We start from the raw sequence: 23,276 nt of genomic DNA, 5'->3' as shown, positions 1-23,276 counted from the left end.
ACAGTCCTGGGAAGGATTCCCTTCCCCCAATCTTCAGTGCTCAGTGTGCCCCACTCTTTCCCGCATGTCTTTATTGCTCTTATTGCTTATTACTCAGTTTCTCTTTTTTCCCTGGGTGGAGGTTGTTCTGTCCAGGGGGCTATGCTGCTCTGGCCCAGGCTTGTCTGTGGGAGTTCCACAGTACCGTGAAGCTCACCTGGTCCATGTCTTCCCAAGCTGTCTGGGCACCTGCACCTGGCGGCCCGGAGGCCCTCCTTGTTTCTCCACTTAACGTGAAGTGGAGATTCTCTGTGCCGGCTGGAGGTGTGGAGGGGTCAAAGTTATGCCTCTTCTCAGTGATTATGCCTGCAAAATGTGTCTTCAGTGTCTCTCCAAGATTTCACTATAAGAGGCTCACTTTCTGCTTCCTCCCTCTAGCCGCCATCTTGGAATCTTCCTCCCTGACTGTTCGTATAGTCACAATGATTGGATTTAAGACCTACACTAATCCTGTAGGATTTGCATGTGCAAAGACCTTATTTCCAAATAAAGTTACATTCTGATTCTGGGTGAACATGAATTTGAGGTGGAGGAGACTACTCAAACCATTATATTTTCCATATTTAAAGGAAATGAATATGTAAGTAAACATTTCATGAATGTGCTATATCATTTTAATGTTCTAACATCAACTCAGATATTCAACAATTATGAATTCCTAGTAAAATTATCACACTTGCTTCCTGCAAACATGCCTACTTATGTAAGGGACATCTTAGTACCCCATGAGTTTTGACTGAGATGACTGCTTTCCTAGTGTTGGCTCTCTAATATTAATCACTGAAAGACAGCCACTACTAGGACTAATTATAAAAAGAAAGCTGTAATTAGAGCTGATTACCAACTCCTCCCTAACAGAACATAACCATGAATGCATTCTAAATTGTATGTCTATTTACCTCACACACCTGTAAGTAAGGTGATGTTATATTTTCCTCCCCTAGATCAGGACACTTCTGAAAAGGCAAGGAAGCACTATTACTAATTACCCTGAAACACCAGACATAGAAGAAGGAAGGCATATATTTGATCTACCAACAATTTTCCTTATCAACCTAGTTCTTATTGTAGACACTAAACACAATACATTTAGGACTCCACTACTTCCATATTTAAACCCCTGGCAACACTTATGTGGGCTACCCCCAGCAGAATGCATTATACCTACACTCTCTCTCTCTGAGAGTCTCTCACTATCTTGTTGTACCTGAAATACAGCTGCAATCCTCTCCTGTGGAGATTTTTCTAATATTTCTCCTATTAAGGAGCACAGAGTTAAGTGTCTTGTTTTTCATTGCCACTTGAAAGCTACTCTTTGCTGAGAAAATATTTATTTCATCAAAACAACTTCACAGAAGAACCCTAAGTTATCTTATGCTTTCGTGATTATCCATTTGCCTCCACAACATTCTTCTTCCTTTTTTGAATATTTTATTATCCAGTTTACTATTTCTCTGCCCACCACCATGACTTGTGTTGAGACAATAATGACTGAAGATTGGCTTCATTTGTATCATTCAGTTCCTTAGGATGAAAATTCCTAACTTTCCCTTCTTGTCAGCTACCAATTCACACTTGAAATATCACTATTACCCATAAAATTCCAGGTTTAAGCACCCACTCTTACCTCCTTACTACTTGTCTCCCTAGTGAAATATTATTTCTCCTTTCTCATACATCATTAATGTATTCATTTGTACTAAATGATTCTTGAGGGTACATGGATGCTTTAATAGATCTTATTTAAAGGAAAACAAAAACACTCTTAATTCCCACATCTACTTGTCTCCTTATAACACAACTCATTGAAAGTGTTGTCTATAATCTCTGCTCAATTGCTCTCCATGTGCAAACTCATTATACTTTTATCTCAACAATTCCATTTGATGCAGGAAATCTCTATCCTTATAACCAAGATTATTTTTGTCAGACCTCTCATTCATGCATAGCCAATTTTCCCCTCCTTCTCTAAATACCTACTTCATATAGCACAATACACAGATCTTCCTGTTTTCCTATGTCTGTGTCAACTCCTATTCAATATCTTTACATGAATAACTGACATTAATTTGTACCAATATTTGATCATGTGTCTTTTTTACTTAACTTTCTGTATTCATTCCTGAGTCATCTATTTATTCTGTGTTCTTGGGTTGACATTTCTTATATGTACTACTGGCTCTTACGTTTTTATTTACAAGCTGTATGTCTTTGCTAAATGTTGTAGACTCAGGTTTTCAACTACTTAGTCACAATCTATACTGGGACGTCTAATACATATCTCAACTTTAGCAAAGACAGGACAAAACTCTTTCATTTATTTATTTACTCATTCATTCATTCATTCATTTTTGAGACAATGTCATTCTATGCAACCCAGACTGGCCTGAAACTTGCCACCTTCCTAATTTATGCTCTTAAGTGTTGAGATTACAGGGCTGTAATCCCACCATGCCCACCCTAGGACAAAATTTATCATACTTTCACCCAATTCTGTTTTCCTTTTCCAATTTTCTATTAATCAATTAGTAGAATCATTATTCACGGAAAGCCTTTAGAAATAATTGTTGAATTCTTTCTTTTTTCATATCACACCTAGTTTATTAACACTACTGGACCTTCTTTCAAATGTACCACCACTCAGATTACCTCCTTCCATTTGTTACCACCCAAGTCCATGTCACAGTCATAAATCTTGTTAACTTCAAATGCAGACTTCTTACAGCTTTTTATTTGTCCTTTGCTTTTAACTGAAATAATGTTTGGCACAACATTTTCCATAACCTTTTACAAAATCATACAAAATTGAACTCTTCCTTTGCTCCACCATCTCTAAACATTTACAGCAGTAGTAAGAATTCTTTATTTTGGTATACATTAGCTGCTGTGGGCTACCTGCTTTTATCTTATTGAGTGCCTTTCATGTGTTAAACTCTCTCAGTGTCTCCTCAAATATATATCTGTGGTTTGTGCTTTTAGATCCACTTTTCTGGGCCACCTGGCCTGAAAGTTTGTTTCCAGAATATTAACATGATCAGATCTAATTTTCTCCAAGTATTTGGTCATCTGTACCCACACACATGTCATATAATATCATTTTATCACCTCTTTGTTAAAAAAAATTCTGGACTCCTATAAAATATAAATATGAAATAAAATAATTTTTTTTCTCAGTGCATTAACTAAGAATAGAACCAGTAAATTGTGACAAGTAAATCAAAAAAGAATTCCAAGATCTAGCCACAGGCCAGTAATCAATAGCATTCTATCATATACCTTTCATTTGCTTTTGTATCACTGTAGTTTTTTCTTAGAAACATATTTTACACGTCACTTTTAAATCACATTGAGGTATATGACATACAAAGAGGTAGACATACTGAAATATATGCAACTTGATGAGTTTAAAAGTAAGTATACACACCTCCAGTTCAATCTATACAATAAATATATAAATTAGCTTCAAAACTTTCTTCCCATGAATTTTTTATTTAAGTGAACATTTATATGTTATACACACTTAACAAAATTTAAAATATACTATGAAATGTAGCTATTGTAGCAATACACTATAAAAGATGTCTCTAGGATTTAATCATGTTACATGTCTAAAACACTATTTCCTCTTTGCTAATACCTCTTTATTTCCTCCTTCCTCTATAAAGTACCATTCTACTCTCTCCTTATGTGAATCTTCCTATTTGTTCCTCACATAAACATAAATGCTACCATCTAATAATTGTCTTATTTATAGTTTATTGCACTTATCATAGTATCCTCCATATTAATTTACACATATAACAGGATTTTTGTTTTCTTATTAAAGCCACATCAATATTCTCTTGTATGCATATAAGACATTTTCTTTTTCAATTTGACTCTTGACAGATATTTAGGTTGCTTCTGTTTCTTGGCTTTTTGATTAATAAAGATGAGAATGCAGATATTTCTTTAAGATTATATTTGTGATTCTGTTGAATAGATGGCCAGAAGTGAGATCACTGAATCATATAGTAGTTCTATTTTTAAATTTTTGAGTAGTAGATGCACCAATTTACACTTCTACCAAATATTGTACAAGAGTTCCTTTTTCTAAATATCCTCACCAATACTTGCTATTTTTATTTCATTATTTTTTTGAATAGGAGACATGCTAAAAGTTATGAGGTGATTCCTCATTGTGGTTGTGACTTGTACATTCCTAATGAGTTGTGATATTAAGTGCCTTTTCATGGACTTATTAGCTATTTATAGTCTTTCTTCTGAAAAATCTCTATTCAATTCCTTTGCCATTTTTCTAATATTTGATGTCTAACCTTTGCTCTGGAGTAGTAAAGTTCCATATATATAATATTAACCCTTGTTTAGATACATGGTTTGTAAGTACTTTTCCATTCTTAATGGGCCCTTTTCAATTTTGTTATTACTTTCTTTAGAGACACATTTTAGTTTGATGAAATCCCACTTGTCTACATTTGTTTCTGTTGCATATTCAAAAAATCATCTCTAGAACCAACATTAAGACTTTTTCATTTATTTTATTCAAAGAATTGTACTGTTTTAGACTTTTAAAGTCTTGTGCATTCTGAGCTAATTTCTGTACGTGGTGTTACATAAGGGTCTAATTTCATTCTTTTATATGTTTACATACAGTTTTCCTAGTGTCATTTATTAAAGAGACTTACACTTTTCTCATAGTGTATTTTTGATAATTTTGATGAATGAATATCAATTGACTATATTATTCTTCACTTATTTCTGAGGTCTGTGTTATTTCCTGTTGATCTATGTGTCTATTTTAATGCCAGTACCATACTGCCTGAATTACTATAGCTTTGTAACATATGATCTGAAAATGTGGTTTCCTATGTACTGAAATGCAATTTTGTTTTTTGGATCTTAATTTTGTACTCTAAAAATGTACTGAATTTCCTTACTAATTTTAAGGTTTCTTTGTGGTGGTTATAGTGTTTCTTTACAGAAGATTATATCATCAGACAGGCAGAAAATTTTAACTCTTAATTTCTGATTTAGTTGAATTTTCTTTCTTTTGCTTGCTTGGGTGCTATGACTAAAGCTTCTACTGCCATTTGGAGTAGAAGGGGTTAGAGTCAAACTTCATTGCATTGTTGAGGATATTACAAAAAAGTTCAGTGTCTCATCATTAGTATGATGTTAGCCATGGTCTTTTCATTTACAGGTCTTAATGTATTGATGTAAATTCCTCTTATACCTAAGTTGTTGAGCTTTTGTTGTGAGTTTGATCATAAAAATGATGAATATTATAAAATGCTTTATTCTACATCAATTGGTATAATCCTTTGATTTTTGCTGTTCCTTCTCTTGCTCTGATATATCACTTTATTGATTTCCATGTGCTGAGACATCCTTGCACCTGGCTTGATCATGGTGTATGATTCTGTTAGTATGAAAATGGATTGCATTTGCTAATTTTTTTTGAGAAAATTTGAATTCTGTTCATCACAAATATCAGCCTGCAGTGTTTTTTCTTTAGTAAGTTTTTGGTATTCTAAAATGAGTATTGCAGTATTCCAGCTTCTATTTTATTTGGAAGATCATACAGAGAATTCTAATCAATACTTGTTTACATGTTTAGAACAATTCTTTTGTGAAGCCATCTGGTTCTTACTTTTTTTGTCTGGGAGAATTTTGATTATTGATTTAATCTATTTATTAGTTACTGATCTCTTTGAGCTTGCTATTCTTCCTTCAGTCTTGATAGGTTATATATGGCTAGGAATTTTTCTATTTCTTCTAGGTTGTCCAAAGTTTTGCCACTTAATTATGCATAATAGTTCCTTATGTATCTTTATTTCTGTGACATAGATGTAATAATTATTTTTCATCTCTGATTTTGCCTCTTCCCCATTTCCATAGACTAGTTTAGAGATTGTCAATTTTTTGAGTCTTTTCAAATAACCAACTCATAATTATTGAGTTTTTGTTATTTTTCTATAGAAGATTTCCACTGTAATCTTGGTAATTTCTTTCTGCTTGATAACTTTGTGCTTAATCAATTCTTCTTTCTCAAATTCCTTGAGAATTAGAGTTATATTATTTTGAGTTCTTTCTTCTTCAGTAATACAGGCTATTAACACCTTTCTCAGAACTACATTTCCTGCATCCCATGGGTTTTGGTAAATTATGTTTTGGTTTGTGCCTAAAGATCTTTTCTAATTGCTCTTTTGAATTTTTTCACTGAATGGTTGTTCAAGAGTATATTATTTAACTTCCATGTATTTTTAAGTTTTTCTATGTTCATTTGTTACTGATTTCTGATCTCATTACATTGTGCTCAGAAAAAACTTTTAGGATGATTTTTAATGTTCTTAAACTTCGAGAGACTTACTTTGCGACTTTGCTTGTGATCTAACCCAAGAACATTCCAAGCATGATTGAGAAGAATATGCATCTCTTTATTGTTGTGTGGAATGTTCTATATGATGGCTTTAGATTAATTGGCCTCACAATTTTTTAGGCATATGTGTTATTACAACTTCTCTGTAATTTGCAAAAGTACAGATTAGCCCAAATTGGTGATTAAAAGCAGAGATAACTCAAACGGATGTTCTAGGTGGAGCTTGCAGTAATATATTTTCCTACTTTGGAGTCTTTCATGATTTAAGTCAGTATTCTCCTTTACCACTTACTTTCTTCACCTGAATCAATTATCTCTTGAAATTATATGATATATTTTCACATTTATATATATATATATCCTCCCAGTGGAATGCAAATTATGTCATGAAATTATATGATTTATTCACAGTTATATATGTGTGTATATATATATATATATATATATATATATATATATATATATATAAAACCTCCCAGTAGAATGCAAGCTTCATAAGAACATAAAACTTTTAAAGCTCCTGTGACATAGTAACTACTCATCAGTTCTGAAGGATGGAATGCAAATATCTTAAGACTTACATGTTAATGAATATATTTTCAAAAAGTTAAACCACGCTTTAAAAAAAAATACATCAAATATGTGTCAGATACATTACTTAAATCATGCTAACTAACTAGCATATGTGAAGAGAATTAACAGTAACAGCACATACATAGAATGTGAGGAATGATGAAATAAATTGATTATGAATGCAAAATTACCTTGGGGAAATCAATCATCTTTCAACTAGACACACATTTAAGTTTTTATGAATAATAACAATTTGTATTAAAAGTTTCTTATTACTTGCAGAGTTTTAAAATAGCTTGAATATAAGGAAAGGTACAGATTAGCTGTAATACTAGATCGGAAACTGGTGAAATTTCACAGCATTACAAAATATTTTACATTGTTTTCTAAAATAGCATGTGGTATAAAAATGTAAGGTTGACATTAATATAAGAATAATTCAAGCCAAGCACCAATGGTTAATGCCTGTAATCTTAGCTGCTTGGAAGTTTGAGATTTGGAGGATTGTGGCTCAAGGCCTGCCTAGGCAAAGAGTGCAGGAGACCATTTATCAACCAACTGGATGACATGCCTGTCATTCCAGTTATGCAAAGGGGTAAGATTAAGAGGATTATGATCTCTGTGTTTTCTCTCATATGCAGACTTTATATCAAGGGTAAATACAGCAAGGTGATTGGACTTTGGACACATGATAAGGTGAGAGCACACAAGGGAGGTATGAGGATAGGTGAGACACCCACAAAACATGATAGTATTTGATGTGCTCAATGCAAAGGAACTAATGCAGAAACTTTAAAGCGACAGAGGCCAATAGGAGAAGGGGACCAGGAACTACAGAAAAGGTCAGTTCGAGAAGAATCAACTTAGAATGTAACACACATGTACATGGAAGCAATGCTAGGAATCTATCTGTATAGCTATCCTTATCTCAACTAGCAAAAATGCTTTGTCCTTATTATTGTTTATACTCTTTCTTCAACAAAATTAGAGATAAGGGCAGAACAGTTTCTGCCTGGAAGCGAGGGGATGGGGTGGAAGGGAAGGGGCAGGGGCAGGGGGGAGAAATGACCCAAACATTGTATGCACATATGAATAAATGAAAAAATGAATAAATAAAAAATAAAATAAAATATAGTAAGGAAATGCAAAAATAAAATAAAAAAAAGAGGATCATGATTCCAGACTAGGAAAGCAAAATTCTCCAGATGCCACCTTAATGGAAAAAAGCTTGACATGTTAGCACTTGCCTGCCATCACAGCTACTGAGGAAGGCATAAAAAAGACAATCATGGCCCAGGCCAGCCTGGGCAAAATGTCTCAAAGATAACAAGAGGAAAAAGGGCTGGACCTTCCTAGCCAGTGAAAACTTTGAGTTCAAACCCAGTACCACCAAGTCAACAATAAGAACAAAACAATAAGCCATACAAAGATAGAACAGAGAGAACACACCAAAGCTCTGAATGCTAAATCTAATAATTTTTATACTTCTATTACAACATATTAATCCTTAGCCAAAAAATCTAATGAAGTGATAAGACAAATAAATTTTATATGTACCTTTCACTTTAATCTTAGGTGATTTAGCTCATAGAGCAATTAAATTAAGTGTTCTATGTTGGACCTCTGTGAGACTGATTAGTTTTCTTTCTTTCCTTGTCAAAGTTAAACTCTTAAGCCAGTTTTTTCTTTCCTATAAAAACCATATATTTGGACTCAGTGAGTTTTGGGAAAATATTCTCACACTTTCACCTGAATCCATGCTCACTGTTTAATTACAACCGATGGTATAGTGTGTTATATTGAGACAGAATTTTTCAAATAATGCCCCTTATAAGTTTATATGAACACTAGAATATAAATTTTACAAGAATGTGGATACATCATACTTCAAAAATGCATGAGACCATAAATAGATTTGGTGAACTTCCATAAATTTGATAAAAAATTATACATTTGAAGTGTCTATAGTAAAAATAATTACCTATACAATATTTCTTATCAATTCTCCTGTTTCTATGGCATTTTTCAAATATCTGATGCTAACTCTGATAACTACTATATATCAATTTGGTTCACATATTTTTCTTGCCCCAAAAGACCTGACTGAGATGTCAGCATATTATTTTAGCCTTTTGTACTGTGTCTTTTACAGTGACCCATAGGACAACCTTCTATTAAACCATTATAATACTCACAATGACTTCTGATGACTTAAGTCAGATTCTACATGAATCCATATGTGAAATTCTTTCTTAAGTTATAAAACATTCTTCTGCTAGGCCCTGAGAATGATAGGAGTGAAAACACTTGGTGAAAAGAATGTTTTCGTTATTATAATATGTGTGCTGTGCCAGGTCATTTTCTCTATAACCTTCTTAAATATGTAATGTTAAGTAACAGTAGCTCAGAACATCACAACTGAAATATTTCACAGTAGATATAGTGTAAATTACATTAGCATACCTTATGAGTACTAGTCAGTAGAAGAATAGCATGAATTAACTTCCACAAAGCAATTGCACCATTCCAGCCTCAAAATATTCCTGGAAATCTGATCTTTTCTGAGACTATAGGAATTCTTAAAATTTCAGCAACATTTTCATATGTTTTCACATTGCTAATATCTTTTATTTTATTATTTACTTATTTATTTAGTCAATGTCTTGCTATGTAACTCAGGCTGACTTAGAACTGTGATCCTCCTACTTCAAATTCCTGAATGCTGGAATTACAGCTATGAAACACCATGTCCTACTTCATCTTTTCTTAAATTCTCAACAAAATGACATCAATGAAAAAGTTTTCTTATTTTTGCATTCATTATAATTGCTTTTACTAATATCTTGATATGAAGTTTAAATACACAGATAATGCATAAAATAAGCAAATTGTTATCAATAATATAAGATGTAGATCAAGGGGAATTTTCATGTTATCTCTATATATCAATGACAAACTCGTGCATGGCCAGAGCCATAATGCAAACCTGGGTTTTGTGCTGTATATATGTCTGTATGCATATGTACAGGTCAGTGTATATTTACATACACTCCTGCTATTCTTTGGTTGTCTGTTCTCTTAAGTTTAGTTTAGATTTATTGAGGTATAATTCATATACAGCAGTCTGCACATTTTAATGTGTACAAATTTGATAAGTTTAGAAATATACAGACAACATCCATGATGTTGCCATCACAATCTAAATAACATACATGTTTAGGTACTCCCAAACTTTTCTTGTAACCCCTTTTGCATGGTAAGATCACAAATGTGAGCTTTACCATCCTGAGTAATTTCAAAGTGCAAAATATATTACTGTAAACCATGGGCAATATGTAGTGCAAGAGAACCCTAGAACTTGTTTGTCTACCATAACTGAAGGTTTATACAATACTCCCCTCCCAATTTATCCATCCTGTCAACCCCTGGAAATCCTTATCATGTTCTTTGATTCTATGAGTTTGACTGCTGTAGAAAGGTCATTTAAGTGGAATCTTGCATGCCTTCCTGTGATTGGATTATTTCACTTAGCAGAGTATCCTCCAGGTTGAGATGCATTGTTGTAAATAGCAGAATTTCTTTCTTCCCTGCTTTTTTTCTTTTTTCTTCTTTTTTTCTATTCTTCTTCCTTCTTTCCTCCTCTCCTTCCTCATCCTCTTTCTTCTTTGTTTTACTTTTCTCTTCCTTCCTCTTCTTCCTCCCCCTCCTTCTCCTCCTCCTCCTTCTTTTTCTTTCTCTTTCTCTCCTGGCTTTTTTTTCCCCAGTGCTGGCAGTCAACCACATAATCTAACCCATGATAAGCAGATACTTGACCACTGACAAAGTGCCACAGCCCTCCTATTTCAAGGCTAGATAATGTGTCCTGCCTGTATATACTACAATTTCCTTGAAAATAACTCAAGTCATGTGTCAAGGGACTTGAGTTATCATCCTTTGAAATGCTTAATGGTGCCAATATATTCACTTGAGAACATTTTGTTTGGATATCAATTTTCTAGTCAATAATATATTGCATATAATTTTGGATTACAAATACTATATCTGTATATACATATATATGTATGAGTTTGTATGTGTGTATATATAGGTATGTGTATCTTTATATCTATATCTGTTTAGATATAAAATAACCATTTAGATAAATAGATATAAAGGTATAGTAGAGTTTAGAAAAAGTTGTTTTTCAGCATCAATTTATGTAAAACTGTTAGAAGCCAACTGGAGGAAGTTAAATAGTAAATTCAGGTAGTAAGTCATCAAAGAACGTCTGATTGTGATGGCATGGCTCTCAGGATTTTAAAGTTTATTTTTCTTTTCTTTTTATTTTTATTATTGGGCCTGGACTCCAGAGTTGCTGCGCATATGCTCTACCATTTGAGCCACAACACCACCTCTTTTTGCTCTGGTTATTTTGGTGTTCAGATCTTGCTTTTTGCCCAGGCCAACTTGAATACTATCCTCCTATTCTATGGTTCCTACCATACCTGAGATAACTTGCTCACCATGCACAGCTTTTTTTACATTGAAATGGGGATATCACAAACTCTTTTGGCTGGGCTGTCCTGGAGCCTGATCCTCCTAATTCAGCCTCTTGCATAGTTTGGGATGACAGGTATGTGCCACCATGCCCAACTATTAGTTGAGGTGGGATATTGCGATCTTTTTGCCCAGACTTGCCTTGAATTTTGATTCTCCATTCTTAGCCTCACAAATATTTGGGATTACAGGTATCAACCACCTGGACCTGGTACCATTTTAGTCATCTCTTGCTCTTCCTTTACTGTCATTACCTTCTTCCTCTACCTTCATAACATAATGTAAAGGATAACATTAAGTATGGGAAAGAATATAATTTAATTAGTTCAAGATGTTTTATAATTTAAAAAGCTATGATGAGGAAGTAAAGGCAAGTCCCTCTGGGACTCCTTAACCAGCATGGTCCTGAGGTGTCCTGCTACTTTTGACATAAACATCCCTACAGAGATCCTCAGAAGAACAAGTTCTTTGGAATGCAGGAACTGGGCTTTCACATCTGTCTTCCTGTTTATACCATGCTGCCTGATTCAGACAAGCTATTCAATCTATATTCTCTGAAGGAACAAGAAAAAACAAAGAAAAGATTGCATCAGAGACTAGCTCAAAATAATTTGCCAAAAGAATCAATCTTATAATCCAGACAAAATGAGAATAACCATAAAAGGTCATAAAGAAAAATCTTCATTAAAATATTTGTGGAGAAAGATACTGACAGGGGAAGAGGATGGTGGTATGGACCATACATACATATGAAGACAATACAATAAAACCCATGAAACATTGTTTAAAAGAGGAAGAGGGGGAGTGAAAATATAATGGAGAACATGAACATGTTCGAAGTACACTGTCGGCATGTATGGAAATTTCACAATGAAATATTCTATTATTAGTATATGTTAAATCAAAAATAAAATTTAAAAGAACAGGAAACTTTAGGAAAAGAACTATGGGTCAGAAGTAATTGTGTTGCCACTTTCTTTACCATAATATATACTGATTTAATTATTAAGGAGATAGTTAAACATATATAATTTTATGTCAAAAGAGTTAATAAAACAACAATAATAACAAATTACAGAACCAATTCTCTAGAAAGTATGTATTTGTGGTAGAAAAAAAGCATATATTCATTGATTTAATGTAGCAAAGTTTAATTTTTTAAAACTAGGATGCAAACTTGATGCTAAAAGGTCTCTGAACTTTAGCATTCTCTTAAGAGTTGTGATAGCAGATTTTTACAAGGTATAGTAAAGCAGGTTTTATGTACTTAAAATTACTCATACATATTTAGTTTGTCTTTTTATATCTCCATGGCACTACTTCTTTACTCACATCCTTCTATATATAAGAATTCATATACACATACCCACATACATATATAAGAGGGAGTGTAAGCCAGTGTAGTATTTAAATATTTATGTATTGATGAACTCATTTAATAATATATTTATTAGTTGTGCAGTATGTGCTAAGAATTATATGAAGTAATAGGTAAATAAGATACACTGCCTTATAGAGGTTGGTGCCACTGTGGGTTAATTGTGGTAGAAGTGTTAAAGTACTAGAGTAAATGAGTTTGATGGAGATTCATGCAGCAATCTGTAGAAACCCAGGAAGAAGAGTGCTCCAGGATATTTACTAAAGGATATTTGAAGTCTATGAAGTAAAGTTTTCATAGATGTTTAGTCACATTACTTGATACACAGAACATAAAAAGAAAATTGGCAACACTAAGTGCAATTTGACATTGTAAAAACACTGAAACACCTCAAAACTGTGGCTTATTTACAATTTTAAAAGGATAGGAATGACTTAAACATATGCATGTTTATTTCTTTCTTTTTACATGTTTTTCCTTATCCATTTTTTCAGTAGTAGTAAGACAACTCTTATTTTCAACAGACCAGAGAAGAATCTTGACTACTTCCCTAAGCTAATAAATTAATAAGTCAAGATAATCCAATAGCTAAAGGATTCTCCACTCCCTACAGTATTGTTTCATAAAACACTTTTTGCTGTTTGTTAAGAGCACATTTCACTTTCAAATTGGAATTCCAAAGTCTTTTACAAAATGGAGTTGCTTCATGCTTCAATTTTTCTGCATATATATTTATGCATTTATTTGGTAAGTTTTTAATCGTAGACACAGTTGTTATTTCTTACTGAGTCCCAAGATTGAGTTATTTCCTCTCTCAACTCCAAGTTTAAAAGAAAACCAAAATAAGGGAATTAAATCAAATCAAATCATGATTTTGCAGTTTCCGCTCTATTCTGAGAAACATTTTGTCATTTTCTTCCTAAACGCCTTAAAAAGCATTTACATCCCCAATGATACCCAAGGTCAGGTGTATCGCTGTGGGCTATTTTGATGGAATTTTTTCACCAGGTCTGACAGCAGAGAACACAGCACTAAACTCACACCTCACCAGTGTAATTTGGAGTGTTAATTGGAAAGGACCTGGCTGCCCCTGTGATTTCTACTCTCTAAGAATTGCTGACAAGATGTCTTGTCCTTCTTTCTGAAGTCTATTGTACAGAAAAGGTAAGGATCACAGGGGGTTTGTTAAGAGAGGAAAAGATAGAGAATAGAGAAGGCAGGAAAGAGAGAGATGTAGCAATATTGGTGGGTTGTTGAAAATATGGAAAAACAAATTGTATCTCTTCTGAAAGTTTAAGCAAATAACCTAGGATTTATTAAGACCACTCCCACTTCTAGGCAGGAAAGTGTACTTGAAACTTTTCAGCAGGAAGTTCATGGGAATAAAATAAGCACTTATTTTCTCATTGGAGCACCTTGCCCTGTATTCTGAAAATAATTGTTAACGTTTATTAAGTGAGTACAAAATATTGATGCACTTCCCAACTATTCACCATTCAAGCCTCTCAAAGTCTATGAGGCAGATTACTGTTATTTTACCCACTTTTTAGAAAAAGGGAAAAATTATTACACATAAAGTACATCTACTGCTCTATATTTCCATAGTTGTCATGGTCTTGCTGGTAATCAATACCAGGCAACTCAGCCTGAGAGGCTGGTAGAGATGGACCACTACGAGTGCTCACTTTTACTTCTCAGTTTTCTAAAACAAGAACCCAAAGCTTTTTATGGAAGTTTTTTTTAAATCTTTCCTTCCTTTGGGAAAAGTGACATGAAATTTGAGTCAAGAGGTATAAAAATATCAGTCTTTGAGTATTGTTGAAGCAGTCTCCCAATTCAATACTTTACATCCCTGCTGAAGATTGTTTCAAATTCTTCATTAAATGTTTGAAGTTTTCTTGTAGCACTTAAAATTGGGTTCAATTATACCTCAGGTGAGTCATTCTCTTAATTAAATCAACATATTCATCTTTTCATTTAAAAAAAATCCTCTATAATTAGTCATCGAAGTTGTTGCAAAAATCACCACATATGATATGTAAAATGTTGAAGTCCTGAAATTTATTTTTGAATTAATGTGACCACATTCTCCCTTCTCTTATTGCATGCAGCTTTAAAAAATGCACTTGTTTTTTGTATTCCTTCCTATAAATGAGGGGAAGAGTATTTTCAAGAAAATAAAATAGAAAACGTCCTAAACGGGGTTGATTTACCTGTTCATCATGGCATCATAGTATCCGAATGGCTCACTGACAGGCAGATTGTCTTTTTACTTTATCCTACAATTAGATATATGATACCATCTAGATCAGAGAAGAATGAAGAACTTAGTTGCAAAATTCTATAAAATATGGTCCACAAGTAGAAGTAAACAGAGATATCTGGGGTCTGGAGAAGGGCTTTCTAAGACAACCAAGTCTGCATGAGGCTGCTGGGGTACTAGAGTGAGGGTGGGTGGAGGAAGTCAGAAATAACAGAAGTGAAAGGAACCCAGGGAAAGAGGCATCATAACGCTTATACCCCAAATGAACACTCTTATCACCCTCAAAAATAGCCTGTTTAAGAAGCAAAAACACTCTCCATATAAAAGGTATGGATATTCAAGCAGAAATTTACTTGTTTAGATCATATGCTATGCAAAATGAAATAAGAAATTGACAACATTTTTCTTGTAAGAATCCTATCATTACTGACTACTAAACAGATTGAGAAAATTATTCCTGCTCCTGGTCTTAAATTTTTATAGATGTTTCTAAAATGTTCATTTAGCTCACCTCTGGTAACAGATTGTGCTGAATGATTTATGGATGGGCTGATTTCCATACTTCTGATGGATGCTTTCTTCACTTAATGATCACTGGCAAGTGGGAACTACCATAAAACTTCAAGTGTCACTAATAGGACTTCTTAGCTCTTAGCTCATTTTATTTTAGTGAAATAAAATGTGAGATTTTTTTTTCTTAAAAGACATAACCCCCCAAAAATTTAAACAAACAAATGAAACAGCTTTTTTTCTATTTTCCAGATACTAAGCACTGTAAACCTAAGACAGCATGTCCAAATACTGAATTGCTTTATTTTCAGAAATATTAGGACAATCAGGATGGCTAATTCAGGAGAGCAACATACTAAATTGCATTTTAGTAGGAAAGAAACACACTAACAAACAAAAATAATGGCTTGAGGTATGGCTCAACAGTTAAACAATTCCTCAGCTTGCACAGGCTTGGGTTCAATCCCAAGCACAGAAAGTGGGGGGGAGAACTTCCTGTTTAAAAGGTTCCCACAAAAATGAATATTATATTTAAGTAACCCATGTATGAAAATTGCACTCAATATGTGACAGATATGATATATTAGTTTCATGTATTGTTTCATTTAATTTAAGTTTATGTAATTTTAGGAATTTGGAGTTAATATCTTTTTAAAGTGTTTCGGAAGTTATTTTGTGGGTTTTCTATGGAGGGTATTAAAATCTGGGTGAATTAAATACTAAAAGGTCCAACTAGATATTTTTCTCAAATTCAGTAATTGAGAATCTTGGTTAAATTTATTTCTGTATCACCGACTTAAGGTATGTTGAGAAACATTGGGCTTCATTTTTTTTGTTCAATTAGGTAGAGGGTGTCAAAGTTGATTACTTGGGTCCTAATGCCTCAATATTTTCTGGGTAGTAAGGAAGTGGAATAACCTTTTCTCTTTTTGGCTGGTACTCTGATTTGAACTCAGAGCCTCATGCTAACTAGGTAGTTGCTCTAACATTTGAGCCACACCTCCAGATCTTTTTTGCCTTGGTTATTTTTTGAATTAGTGACACCTGTTTTTACCCAGGCCAACTTGGACCAAGTTCCTCCTACATACACTGGCTGCATAGCTGGGATGACTGGTGTGTGCCACCACACCAAGCCACCCAGATTGTTGTTGTTGAGATAGGGTCTGGCAATTTTCCCCCCCAGGCTTGCCAAAGACCACAATCCTCCTATTCTCAACCTCCTGAGTAGCTGGATTTACAGCCATGTACCATCTTGCATTGTCTAGAAGCTCTTAAAGGAGTCTGTCACCTCATAATATTACACAATTCTTTAAGTTTACATTCTATAAACCCAGAGCTTAAAATGAGATGTGCCACAAATTTGAAAGAGATAAATGTTCAGTAAAGTGACATCTTCCTCAAAAGCTACTGTCATTCACAATACCACAATTGGGAAGGAGTTCACATGCTCTTGTAATAAAACTTATCACCATCTGCTTCCAAATACAAAGATCAGGCTCCTTCCTCTTTTCAACATACATCTTCTGAACAATGTCAGAGAATGGTTAATAGTCAAACACAGGGGCCATTTAAAGACTCACTCATATAGAAAACTAATTTCTTTTGAAGAAAACAAAACACTCCCAACCCTCCCTACTTTCATCTACCGTAAGTGTGTAAATTCTTATTATTTCAACAGAATTTACTATTTATCACCCTTTTTCTTTAAAATCTATCTCCTGTAATAGAATGTAAACTCTTTGAAAAGTAGAGCATTTCATTCTCTTCTTAATTATTTATCCTTCCCACTGTGAAGAAGAGATGAGTTGTATTAGTCAAAATTAGTATATATGCTATAATAAATAAATGCAATTAGTCTTACAGCCAATTTTCTTTAGGATTCTATACCACAGCACCTATTTATTCTTAAATTTTAAAATTCTTTCTGTAGATAGATTTGCAAATGCTACCAGGATCCCTAAGGTTACATTATCAAAGCATTCTGATTAATACTAATATTTTGTAGTTTATTCTCATCTATAATATAGTGGTCTAAGCTCACAATCAGCACTTTCTTGCACATTCTCTATGGAAATCAATAGAAAGTTTATATGTGTGTGTATGCACGGATCAATCTTTCTATTAAAATCACTGCATGCTTGGGAAACCAAGTGGAAAAGATGATAGTCAAGTGCTGCAAAAGAAACTATATTAAAACATGTTAGTGGAGTTACAGAAATCCCTCTTTATGTCTGATTTATATAACTTAGCAAAATATCTTCAGGATTCATACATAACATAGATTAGGTCAAAGTTTCTTTCCTGTATAAGGCTGAATAACATTTAGTTGCATGCATATATTTTTCTTTATCCATTTCTTTGTTGATGGACATTTAGGTTGTTTTGGTCTTTTACCTATTGCATAGTGGAGCATTATAAAGTGATTTCATTAACAGACGATACCTGGTTAGCTATTTGATAGTCAGTCTGGAATTACTCAGGCAACCTAGACAGAACAATAGTACACTGTGAGACTTAAAAGTGAGAAATTGTATGAAAGCATATCTTGTGCATTTTCTACACCTCTTATTTTCCTCTAACTATATTTCAAGATACAGCATGTGAAAAGAAGAATAAAATGCATGTAGGAAATTGTGAGCAAAATGCACTCCAACTTCTTTCAAAAATCCAGCTCCAAAGGTTTTCTTCTCTATTCATACTGTCAACTAGTCCCTCCTGCATTCAATCCCTTGTCATTTGAGTATGCCAGCTCCTTTCAGTGTTCTTACATATTTTATAAAATCTCAATCTTCCAATAATTTTAATCAATTAATGCTATTTTATTAGTTTGTTGTTCACTTGCCTAGTTCATCTTTTTTCAGTATAGAGGTCAAAAAATTTTTATTTTTGAAAATTCCATGGCAATTCAGGCATAGTAAGCATTCAAAAAATATTTGTGATAAATTATCAAATTAAAACACTAGAATGGCCTTCTTCCATTTACAGTGTGCTTATTCTATCAGTGTCATTCTTTAATAGAGACAGTTTCCACTCTCCAGTTCCAGTTAATGCTTATCTCAACAATATGATTATTAAAAGGAACACTTTTGATTCTCATCAATGCTCATATTTGGAAGTTTATGCATATCCTTCTTATGACCCTGACTGGAGAAAACCTTGCTAAGCAGAACACCATGGAAACACAAATTGTGTTCATCCCATCATCATTTAATTTTGCATGGAAGTATTTTTAAGATTTTCAACATCTGCTAGAAATAGCATGGTGCCCAAATCAGCTTCCTTTATTCCACCCTTGTTTAAAATCCATATGGAACTTGAGCCTATAATCTCATCTTCTAGTATATTTCCTTTTTTATTAACTCCTTCCTCACACTTCCAGGGAGCTTTATTGACTTCTGAATTCATTTCTCTGCATTTCCAATGTGAAAACAATTGAATTGGGGTTCTTGCCAAGGATTCACCATCCAATATATTATGTTTTCTGCACAAGTTAGATTTTACGGTTGCAAATTATTCAAAGTAATTTAGCATACATGAAATTTATTTGAATGACTTTGAATATATTATGGAATGGCCAAATCACTCTGGAATAGGGACTTGACAAAAAATGAGTGGCCACCAGATTTGTGAAATTAGGAGAATACCAATGAAGTAGATGGATGACCTTGCCCACAGAAATTGTCAACCCTTGCCTCTCTTCTCTCTGCTACTTGTTGTACATTATCTCTAAATAAAACTGGATATACTCCATTCCCTTATGATTTAAATATTTGGGTAGAAAATATTATTGGATATTCTTATCTCATATGGCACCCCTTTACATGTACATGTAAGCCTTATACAACCACACAGCAGACTTCAGTGGTTAGAGGTAGACCTCTTTTTTCTACTGAAATAGAAAACAACTGATCACAGGAACAATATGCACTAATGCCTATACAAAGGCTCTCCCTATATGGAACTCCTATTGCCATAGTTGCAAAAATAATTCCTTAATATGACTTGACCATGCTTTGTACAACCAAAAACTCACTCAACTTCCCACAAGAAAAATAAATATTGAATTTTAAGCTCAGATATCTGAGTGATACTAGAGTTGCTTTTGTTATTATTCTGCCACAATATTATACATATGCATTGCACTGTGGTTGAATCACAATGAAATACATGTATAACTGAGTGTGAAGATAATTTTTCAAATTTAAAATATCATGTGTATATATGAATACTTAAGAATTGATTAAAAAAAAGAAAGAAGGACCAAACAATATAATCTTCATTTCTGCAACAAGTCATGGGAATTTAGTGGTTCTCAAAGCATAAGACTCAGAGTCACAGTAATACAAAATAAGTGCATTTGAAGCAGATTTAAATATCATAAAATGCTACTCAACTTCCTCTAATTTGTTTGGGAAATCATAAGTTATTACAATTGAGAGTTGTATTTGGGTTAGAGCAAGCAAACTACCTCCTCTAAGCAAAGAAAAAAAGAAAAAAGTTATTATTCCACTCCTAGGAATAGGTATGCTACTTTATAAGGCAAGTATAATTTTACAAATGTAATTAACATTAAGGATTTTGAAATAAGCAAAGATAAGGCCACAGATTACCAGAGAAATAGCAGCCAAAGAAGGAGTCACCTTGGCTTTCCTGACCTTTGCTAGCTTTGAAGATAAAGAGCTATGGTTGGCTTGGGTGTGTATGGTAATTTGTTACAGCAGCAATCGAAACCTAAATATCATGCCCATAATATAAACTGCGCATTCTTGAGTTACTGACTCTCAGACTTTGCTACACATTAAAATCACATATAGAGCTTTATGAATAGAATTCCAACAGGTCACTAATTAAGAGAAAGGATTGGTAAGTGGGCCTGCATGAAACTAAGATCTTCTGCTTCTGTACAGCAGAAGGAATGGTCACTAGACTAAAGAGACAGCCTATGGAATGGGAGAAAATCTTTGCCAGATACACATTTGACAATGGATCAATAACCAGAATATACAGGGAGCTTTAAAAACTAACCTCTCAAAGAATCAACAACCCACTGAATAAATGGGAAATGAACTGAGCAGACAATTCTCAAAGAAGAAATACAAATTGTCAATAAATATATGAAGAAATGCCCAACATCCTTGGTTGTAAAAGAAATGAAAATCAAAATGACACTAAGATTCTACCCTGTTACGGTTAACACTAAAGGCAGCCATGTTAAGTCCAGACTGTCTTCCCTCACAGGTGGCTTACTGGAAACTCCCACTTGACCCCAAAGACTGACAAAGGTACAGTTGTTAACCTTTATCTCCAGGTGTGTGCCAAGAACAGTTGAACATACAAGTGACATAAAAACAACTTGTCTTCTTTGGTTGCCAGAGACAGCATTCCTTAGTGACCCAAAAGGACATTTTCCCAACAGTGACCTTCCTGGTACTTTTCCACCAGCTCCTTCTATATCTACCCCAAGCCTGTATGTGGCAGTGTGCTCAAGCTCTCTTGCTGGGGACACCCCTGTACAGGTTCCCTTTCTGGAATAAAGCCTGTGCTAATGTAGAGCCTAACGCACCCCACTCCAGTCAAAATGGCAATCATCAAGAACACAAACAACAAATGCTGGCAAGGATGTGGGGGAAAATGAACATTTATAGATGTTGGTGGAAATGTAAATTAGTGAAACATAAAGCAATATGGAGGTTCTTTAAAAAACTAAAACTAGAACTACCATACAATCTAGGGATAACACTCCTGGGCATATATTCAAAGGAATGCAAGCCTGGATACAATAAAGACATTTGCACATCCATGTTTATTGCAGCAATATTCGTAATAGCCAAGCTTTGTACATACCTCATATTCCCCACCCATAACTAATGAATGGATAAAGAAAATGAGGCATACACAATGCAGTATTATTCAGCCATAAAAGGTAAAAAAAGGAAGTTAAGAAGGTGAATATGGTTGATGTACTTTCTATACAAGAATGAATATAGGATTTTTAAACCAGTCAAAACCACCATAAGAAAAAAGGTGCAATAAAGAAAAAAAGAGAAGACAAACAATTTCGGGTTATAGGAAAAGTCACAAGGAATCTCCCTGTGTAGCTATCTCAAATAAGCAAAAATATCATTTTTCTCTTCTACAAAATCAGAGAACATGAGGGCAAAACAGGTCCTGCTTGGGGGGCAGTTGTACCAGTGGGGGGTATGTGGTATAAAAAGGATGTAAGAAGGTGAATATAGTGCAAATACTGTGTACACATGTATGTAAGTGTAAAAATGACACCTGCTGAAACTATCCCAGGAATGGGGGAAGAGGGGATAAAGAAGAAAGGTGGAGGAGTAAATTCAAGTATGATATATTTGACACATTGTAAGAACTTTTGTAAATGCCACAATATACCACCACCAAGCCCAACAAAAACAACAACAAACATGGAGTATTTTTCAGCCTTGAAGAAGAATTAAAATAGGTTGTTTGTGGTAAAGATCAGTTAGAGATGAATCAACATGGGTCACAACACATGGGTACATGAAAGCAATGTTAGGAATCTCTCTGTATAGCTATCCTTAACTCAACTACCAAAAATGCTTTGTCTTCCTTATTATGCTTACGTCTTTTCTTCAACAAAATTAGTGATAAGGGCAGAAAAAGAGTGGCCTGGAACTGAGTGGAGGAGAAGGGGAGAGGGTGGGGAGGTGGGCAAGGTGGAGAAATGACCCAAACAATGTATGCATATGTGAATAAATGAATTAAAAAAAAGAATTAAAATAGGTTGTTTAGAGGTAAATGGAGAGAAATTTAGAACATCATGTTAAGTGAAGTAAGCCTAATTCAAAAGCTCAAAGATCACATGTATTTTCTCCTATGTGGAAGCTATACTTATAAGATAAATATAGACATAAGTACATATATGATCTTACATGCATATGCATACACACCTATATACATATATAGGTATGTATATGTATACATATACATATATAGGTATGTATATATGTATATAGGCATGTGTGCATATATGTGTGTGTCTACACACACATATACAGAGAGAGAGAGAAGATTGTATTAGTGGGTCTGTCTGAGGGGACTATGTGAGTCAGGAGAGGGAAAGAGAAATTTAGAGAATGAAAAATATTGAAACTTTGGATTTATGAATAAAGATAATATTGTGCAATTTGCTGTAAGCTTTTGAATAACAGGGGAACAGGGCAACAGGATGGGGTTAATCTTATTAAAGCATGATATGTACATGTCTTGAAATGCCAAGGCAACCCCCCCTTGAACTATCAATATACAATTTTTTAAAAAATTAGAGACAGTAAGGTAAAATATATCATTCCCAATGGTGAGAACAAGGGTGTTGGGAGGGCATAAGGAAGGGGAAGGAGAGCGAATATGGAGGATGTATTTTGTATTCATGTGTGAAAACAGAATGATGAAATCTGTTTAAATATTTTTTAATAAAGGGTGGGAGGGGGAGAGCAGAATGGATGAGGTGAATCTAATTAAGATATATCGCAAGTATATATGTAAATATGACCATGTACCCCATCTATACAACTGTTTTATAGTAACAGAAAAAGAGAACAAAAATATTTACC

The sequence above is a fragment of the Castor canadensis genome, chromosome 1 (genome assembly GCF_047511655.1).
Source record: "Castor canadensis chromosome 1, mCasCan1.hap1v2, whole genome shotgun sequence".
NCBI classification, from domain to species: Eukaryota; Metazoa; Chordata; class Mammalia; order Rodentia; family Castoridae; genus Castor; species Castor canadensis.
This window is presented reverse-complemented; position numbering follows the sequence as displayed.